Below are 8,842 nucleotides of genomic sequence, written 5' to 3'. Positions count from 1 at the left end.
CTGAGGCATTCCACCCAGGAAACCTGTAGGATATCTATTTTCTAATAGCAAAAGCGTTTTCTGCCACAGTCACAATCCATAAAATCTTTTAATTATAATAATGGTGACCATCACTAGTGCTCCTTTGGGGTTTCTGATTGACAGTGCTCTCCCACGGCCATGATCTCCTCTCACTGTCTCTCCAGCCCTGGTAATGGCTGACTGTGCTATGCTGATTGTTCAGTAGGACAAGATTGTTTCTGTATTGCTGGGGCCTTCTGGGTCTTCTAAAGACTGAGGCAGAATCTACCCATCTTCCATCTGCCATCTACCTGGACTTTTGAGTACCTGTTAATTCTTGTTCCCAAGTTAGAAGCTGAAGATAAAGAATGAATCAAAAATAGTTTCTACCCAGTAACTTGGCATAGGTGTATTGGTAAAGGGCTTCATATACAGATACATACTTGGATAAGCCATGAAATGAGGTTTACCTGCCCCAAATGGGCATGATTGGCATTCTAGGCAGTGAAGTGCCTCTAAAGGTGCAGAGCAGAATGGAAAAGCATAACACACTTGCTAGATGACATGGCCCATGGACCAAATATATTCAGAATCACTGATTTAAATATATTCTGTTTTGAGGTTTGTTGACTGATATGTGTAGGGGGCAGGGAGAGAGAGAAGATGGTGAGGAAGAGGACAGGATGTTGCTGAGTTGTAACTGTCTGGTATTAAACAGACAAGTATGACACTGCACACTTTTGACACAAGGGCACACAGTTTGCCATCAAGATACCCAGTTCTTGTCAGCTTCATGCCCTTGACCAAGTCCCCATGTCATCATGGACCAGAGACCATCATGGACCAGAGAACTTGGCAACGTATTTCTATCATTGAGAATTCCTTCTCTATACTCCTAATTTTAAAAAGTAATGACTTTAGAACTTGATAATCCAAAGTTTGAACTCCAGCCTTTCCATTTGTTTGCTGGATGATCTTGAACAAATTTCTTAGCTTCCCTCAACCTCGGTTTCTTATGTAAATAAGGAGATGGTTCCTCTCTTATGTTGCTGTTGAAAGGATAGAGTATAATTTATATAAATATCCAAGATGGTCCCTGATTGATAGGAGGCATTTGGTAAGTGGATGTGGGGGTTTCTCTTCCATCTTTATTTTTGTTTTCATAACTTCTTCAGCATTACTCCACTTTTTTCTCGCATTTTCTTTCTATACTAGGTTGTAAAATCCCTGAAGAATGGTGTTAAACTTTGGCTTCTCTAGGCAATTGGCTGGTATTGGTGCTTAGTAAATACTTGATAATTGACTGATAGACAAATTATGTGGTCACTAAAAATGTAGAGTTGAGAGAGTAAATTCCTGTCTACTTCTCTGATGTTAATTTTATCAAATGTGTTATGTGCTGCATAGAGTTCACTAGAATGTTACAAAAACAGGGAAAACAGATAAAGGTGGACCATCAAAGGGGTAGGCAATCTCTGCACATCTCAGAAAGTCCTTAATCCTGTATATGTTGCCAGAAAATGGAGATGGGTTACACGTACAAAGAGGGATAAATCATGAAGAAATCCTTGACTCAGGTTGTTTAGTTATCTCTTACTTAAAATTACTTGTTTTGACCAAGGTCGTCTCGTGGGATTAATACTGTCTGAATGCACAGCATACAGGAATGCTTTTTCACCAGAGATTACAGAAAGTTAGCGTGCATGGAAATCCCATGGAAAGGCTCAGATTGCAGGATTCTGACCCCAGAAATCCTGATTCAGAATTTCAATGTTGCTTCATGTCTGTTGCTATATTGAGGTCCTGCCCAGCTTGGGCCCTGTCCTGCTCATTCAAGGAACACTTCAGTCAATACTGTCACCTGATGATGTGGCCTTCTGAGCCAGCAGGCAGTTATCTATTGGCCCTGCAAGCAAAGTCATGGTTCGTTTGGGAATTTGCGAATTACCATTCCCCATTGACTGATTATCCACACCTACTGTGTATATACTTGGATGCATTGTTAATCAATTCAAATCCCAGGTCCACAACCACTTATCTGAGTGGCTGCACCTGAGATATTTCTATGCCTCCCACCACTGTTGGCTGCACCAGTAAAGGCTGCCACCACTAACTATCACAGCTGAAGCATCCATTGATCCCTGCAGCCACCACCTGCCAGGAGCCTTCGGAGGCTTTCCCGACTGTTCTGGACTGTTTCCCTGGAGGTGGATTAATCCCTTCCTGGGATATAGAATCCTTGATTCAGAGAGATTGGGCATCATGCTCCAGGTCACAGTGCTGGGAAGCAGCAGAGCTGTGGCCTAAACCCAAACCCAACTGTTTCCTGAGTCCCTGCCACTTACTGTCAAATTAAGGAAAGGACCGTTATGTCTTCCATCTTATTAGAATGAGGTCCGTATGAATTGCCATATTTCAAATCTGTTTGAGGGAGAAAAGGACCAGTTTTGCCTTTCTCAAGGTGAGAATTGAGAATGATTTTTCACATTTATTATTTAGACTCTCTGCGTTCATTTAGTTCAGAGCTTGGAGGGGAGGGGAAGGGAATCGGGGTGGTGTCACATGGGGGGCAGAACCTTCCTCCAGCAAGAGCCTCCACTCCAGGCTCCAAATGCAGATGTTTGAATACATGAGATAAAATACAACATTTTGAAGTCCTCTTTTCCCTGCTAGTTGTTAAAGCAAAGAACTACTCTTTGCCAGCCGTATTCTGGAGACCTTAGAAATGGAACAACGTCACCAGCAGTTTGCGGAGGAAGCCGGCTGATCGCTAAGAACGGGACAGCTTAGCAGCAGGGCAACCACAGGAGAACCTTCTGCTGCATTGCAGACTCCAAGGAGCTCGAGCGAGAAAAACAACAGCCGGGAGAGTGAGCCAGGGCTCTGCTGGTGATGGGCTGAAATGCAGTTGAGCGTGTGCACAGAAATGATGCAAAGAGAGCATTTGTATCTCTCACATAAGAGGAGCAAAAAACAGCCCTCCAGCACACACACACAAAAAAAAAAAAAAAAGAAAGAAAGAAAGAAAGAAAAGAAGAGGTTTCAGATGAGAACTTCCTGACAGTTGAGAATAAAATGACAAAAATAATTTTTTGTGTTGAGAAACTCTTTGGGACCTGAGCACACACCAAGGGCTGCCCTTGGAGCAAAAGTGCTCACCTTTAAAAGGCACTCAGAAGTGGGTGCTGGGGGCAGGCACACCTGGGGCCCAGGCTCCTGAAAATACTCACCAGTGGGGTCAGTTCTCAGATTTCACTTTGTGTGTGTGTGTGTGTGTGTGTGTGTGTGTGTGTGTGTCTCCAGCCCCTACTGAAATGCAAATATGATACTTGTGAAATTTTAAGGTTTGTAGAAAAGAAGATTCAAATCAGAAAAGGATCTTATTCCCTGGGCCGTCCTTGTCGTCTCTTGGCCTCAGTTTATACTCTCTAACATAAGGTATACAGACTATCTCAGTGATTCTCACACTCTGTGCGTAGGAATGACCTGCGGTCTCATCAAGTGCAGGTTCTGATTCCGGAGGTCGGGAGCGGGGCCTGAGACTCTGCGTTTGTAACCAGTAAATCCGGGTTTTCTTGTCTGTTTACATCACCTCTCTCTGGATGTTTTAGAAAAAGAAAATTCCCTTCCTCTAGGGACCTTGGCCTCTTCTTCAGGTGGTGGGGAGACAGTTTGGAGGAAGGAAAAGAGAGAGGGCAAAGGGAACAGCCAGAGCTTCTTTTCCAGGAGGTAAATATTCTGGATCCTTAAGCAGAGGGGAGGCAGAGGAAGTCATAAAAGTTGAATGTAAAGTGAGGTATCTTAAGTTTAGTACTAGGCAAACAGGCATGTGTCTTGGATATTCTTGTTATTAGAGCTGTTCCATGATAACCCACAGAGCTTGTTTCATGCAGCTAGTGTGATGCTACACAACCCTGCATCGGCACTCAGGTACACATAGGGACAGTTACACATGCAGATACCTGATACCTGATACACACAGAAGACATGAAGCCGTCACAGACAACAGGCATGTCCTTTCCTTCATCTTTGTTTTAACCAGAGATGGCCTTTGTAATAGGGAAGATGGTTAAAATACTCAGTCCAAAGAACCAACTGAGACAAGTGAACCGGGAATATACTGTCCTCTGTGACCTTTTTTTGTTATTTAGAGATTCTTTGTTCTTCACTCCCTTTTCTTTGCTATGTCTGCTGTGATGCTAAGCTGTATTAGTGTTAACAGTCAATATCAACCTTTGCTTATAGCTGGCTTTCCTGCATCTTCCTTGATTTTCATGATGAGATGAGCAGTTGTTGTCACAGGCCTGAACTGACTGATGAGGAAGGCAGCCTTACATGTCTGTAGAAACTGTAAAAAGCAGCCAGGCCAGGAATCATAGAATCCTCTGTCATCTGACATCATAGTTCCTGCCTCTGGTTTTCTTTACTGGCTGCCCTATGGAGACCATGCTTTAGATCTTTGATGATTACAGAGCAGGGCAAGAAATGAAGAGTATTAGCTAAGACCTTGACTTCTTCCAAGGTTATTTCCAGCTTTATATTCATTATGTGTACAGTAGTCCTTTTGTAAAAAGTGCCTCTGGGTAAATATCATATCTCCCCCCTTATTTAACAAAGAGGCATTTATATTTCAGCTGTCCTCTTGGAAAACCCGTAAATAGGAAAGATGAACAAAGGAAGAAGTAATTTTACTTAAATATGGAAACAACTCCATTAAGAGTTAGGTAGCCGATAGTAAAAGAGGTCCATGCTGTAGAGAAACGTCGAGGGGTCAAGGAGAGTACAGGTGTTCGGGCACATCAGTCTGGAATAAATTGTCAGGGACAGAATAGATGGAAACTCATTGAGCTGTGAGCATTTAAACAGAAATGCAGAGCAGTAAGCATAGTGCCTGCTGTACTATGTAAAGCTTACAAACCCTTAGCAGTCCTGGTTAAAGCACAGCAGTATTCCAGTTCGTAGAATGATCATCCTTCCTAAGTTTTCTTTGGGCTCTGGCTTTCTGGTAGCCTTACCCTCCTTGTTACCCTTGTTTCTGATCTTTTATTCTCTTAGAGTTTTAGAGATACCTTGTCATCTCAGGCTGATCTAGCATCCTGCTTCCTTCTGTTATACAGTTCCCCATACCTCTTCTTCCCTCCCTCTCCAGTGTAGGAAAATATAGCGCCAAAGGAAGAGAAAGTATAGAAATTTCTAGGCACCCCCAGACTCATCTTAACAAAGCCCCACGAGGAGCTGATATCTATCCTTGGCTCTCTTCTCTGTGCTATGTATATTTCCCTGAAAACTAGGGCTGCCCGATGGCAGGGTCAACTGACTCTACTATACGTTGCTTGTGTAGAATTTCCTTTTCAGGAGATCACTTTAGGAAAGCCAGAGCCTTCATCGCCATTCCAGAGTGATATCCAACATGTTGCCATTCAAATACTGGAGCCTTCTTGATATCACTGCCTTGAAAATTCTTCAAAAAAAGAGTGAAATAAGTCAAGCAGAGAGAGTCAAGTATCATATGGTCTCACTTATTTGTGGAGCATAACAAATAACATGGAGGACATGGGGAGATGGAGAGGAGAGGGAGTTGAGGGAAACTGGAAGGGGAGATGAACCATGAGAGACTATGGACTCTGAAAAACAATCAGAGGGTTATGAAGGGGCGGCGGGAGGGGGTGGGGTGGGGTGGGAGGTTGAGGAACCAGGTGGTGGGTAATAGGGAGGGCACGTACTGCATGGAGCACTGGGTGTGATGCCAAAACAATGAACACTGTTATGCTGTAAATAAGCAAATAAAAATAAATAAATTAATTAAAAAAAAAAAAAAAAGAGTGGATACGTATACAGACCTGGATCTTTACTGTGCAAATTGGAAGTACTTGCTAGTCCTCAAAGATTCCTACAACTTTCTACTTTTACCTTCCCCAAAGATCTTATTTTTATTTCAGATGGATTAATTCTATTTAATGGAAGTCATTGAAGGCAGCTTTATATGTATTTTAGTGAGGGCTGGTGGTTGATCTAGAGATCGAAGACTGGTTTGGATTTGTGGTTGTTAAAGTGCAGGGTTTTCTATGTAGAAATTCAGAAATTAACTTCAGAGGCTTGATTTTTTTTAACTTATGCTTCTTAAAATCTCAGTTCCTCAGTTAGTTTTAGTGAACCAGAATGGTCCAGATAGGTGGTCACATTTTTGCTCCAAAGTTGCCCAATCCCTAGAGTGGCAGATTATGCTATCTCAATCTCATTGTTGACCCTTAGGGCAGGGCAGGAACAATTTCTGATCTATTCATCATTATATCTTCCACACCTTGAATTGTGTCTTCCTATGGTAGCTGAGTAATAAAAGTATGCTAGCCAAATAAATGCTGATTGAATAAATATATCCTATTTTATATATCCTCTTGAAGTATTGATTTTAACAAGTTTATTTAAATACAATTTCTTTTTCCCCACTTATTCTTAAAATTTAATGCTGTTGGATCCTGTTTTCTCTCCTTAGTACTTTTGTGTTTCAGTAAGAAATGTTCTGGTTAATATGAGTATGGTGGAAAGAACATTAAACATGGACCCAGGAGAGCTGAGCACCTGCCCTCTTCTGCTAACAAATAACCTTATATTAGGTAGAGTGCTTTCATCTCTAGGCCTCATACTGAAAGCTAACAATGGTAGAGAGTTCAGAAAACTTCCCAAATTCTTTCTGGGTAGTAGGTAGAATGTATTTACCACATTGTATTCTTCTTATGACTCCTACAGCTGTTTCTGTCCTGGGCATGATAGCAGCTCTGAGGAAAAACTGATTTGCACTGTGGGTGCCTCAGTGGCTCAACTGGTTGGACTTCAAGCTCTTGGTTTCCACTCAGGTCATGATCTCAGGGTGGTGAAATCAAGCCCCATGTTGGGCTCTGCACTCAGTGTTGAATTTTCTTGGGATTCTCTCTCTCCCTCTTCTTCTGCCCCTCCCCAGCTTTCCTGCTCTCTCTCCCTCTTTCTCCCTCTCTCTCTTTCTAGAACAACAACAACAACAACAACAAAACATTGCACAAGTTGCAAAAAGAAGAGGCAACCATCCCAATAACAAGATCACTGTAGTGGGTGTTACACAAGTCAGCATGGCCTGTGCCATCAATATTCTGGGAAAGCCTCTGGCAGATGAACTTGTGAGGATGGATGTTTTGGAAGATAAACTTAGAGGAGAAATGATGGATCTGCAACATGGGAGCTTATGTCTTCAGACACCTAAAATTGCAGCAGATAAGGATTACTCTGTAATGCCAATTCTAAGATTGTGGTGGTAACTGCAGGAGTTGGCCTCCAGGAGGGGGAGAGCCCTCTCAATCTGGTGCAGAGGAATGCTAGTATCTTCAAATGCATTATTCCTCAGATAGTCAAGTACAGTCCTGATTGTATCATAATTATGGTTTCCAACCCAGTGGATATTCTCACATATGTTACCTGGAAACTAAATGGATTACCCAAGCACCATGTGATGAGAAGTGGGTGTAATCTAGATGCTGCTAGATTTTGCTATTTTATGGCTGAAAAACTTAGCATTCATCCTAGCAGCTGCCATGGATGGATTTTGGGAGAATATGGCAACTCAAATGTGGCTGTGTGGAGTGGAGTGAACGTGGCAGCTGTTTGTCTCCAGGAACTGAACCTGGCAGCTGTTTGTCTCCAGGAACTGAATCCAGAAATGGGAACAGATAGTAACAGTGAAAATTGGAGGGGAAAGCATAAGAGGTGGTCGAAAGTGCCTATGAAGTCATCAAGCTAAAAGGATATATCTGCTGGGCTGTTGGATTAAGTGTGGTTGATCTCATCTAATCCATGTTGAAAGTCTATCCAACACTCATCCAGTGTGAATGGTGGTATAGGGAACATATGGCATGGAGAAGTAAGTCTTCCTGAGCCTTCTGTGTGCCCTGAACTCGTGGGGATTAATCATTGTGATCAGCCAGAAGCTGAATGATGATGAGGGCACTCAGCTCAAGAAAAATGCACATACCTTTTAGGACATTCAGAAAGACCTAAAAGACTTGTGACTTCTGGCTTCTAGGCTATAGAAATATAAAAACTATATATTTTATAAATACAACAAATACAAAAAATAAAAATAGAACTGTGAGCCTTTAGTTTTCATCCACGTCCATGGATCACCATTTGCTTCCTCTTCCTAAATATGCAAATGTGGGCTCATGGACTCAATGGCCATGTTTGGTTGAATGCTTGCAATGTGAGCCCTTGAACAAATAAAATTTACTATCATACTGTGTTTCTTAAAAAAAAATAATACATGTCCTCATATCAGGGAGATCATATGATAGTTGTCTTTCTCCGATTGACTTATAAGAGACTATGGACTCTGAAAAACAACCTGAGGGTTTTGAAGGGGCGGGGGTGGGAGGTTGGGGGAACAGGTGGTGGGTAATAGGAAGGGCACATATTGCATGGAGCACTGGGTGTTGTGCAAAAACAATGAATACTGAAAAATATAAATAAATTTAAAAATATGAAAAAAAAAGAAATCTTAAGCAAAAAAAAAAAAAAACAGTAGAAAAGAGACCAAAACAAAAATAAAGAAAAATGTTAATAAAAAAAAATACATTTACCTCAGTAAACTCTCTGCTTAAGTCTATGAAATAACTAAATTTTAAAAATGTGAATAAAACTGGAAGGGGAGATGAACCATGAGAAACTATGGACTCTGAAAAACAACTAGAGGGTTATGAAGGGGCGGCGGGGGGGTGGGGGGGTTAGGAGGTTGAGGGACCAGGTGGTGGGTAATGAGGAGGGCACGTACTGCATGGAGCACTGGGTGTGATGCCAAAACAATGAACACTGTTATGCT

The 8,842-nt window shown here is 41.9% G+C and overlaps 1 pseudogene; it reads left to right on the top strand.

Moving 5' to 3' along the window:
- The first annotated feature begins 7,073 nt into the window (after positions 1-7,073).
- LOC123925936 lies at positions 7,074-8,036 on the top strand (annotated as a pseudogene).
- The last annotated feature ends 806 nt before the right edge of the window (positions 8,037-8,842 follow it).

The sequence above is a fragment of the Meles meles genome, chromosome 15, assembly GCF_922984935.1.
Source record: "Meles meles chromosome 15, mMelMel3.1 paternal haplotype, whole genome shotgun sequence".
Taxonomy (NCBI): Eukaryota; Metazoa; Chordata; class Mammalia; order Carnivora; family Mustelidae; genus Meles; species Meles meles.
The sequence above is the reverse complement of the archived record's forward strand: the minus strand, read 5'-3'. Positions and strand labels throughout refer to the sequence as shown.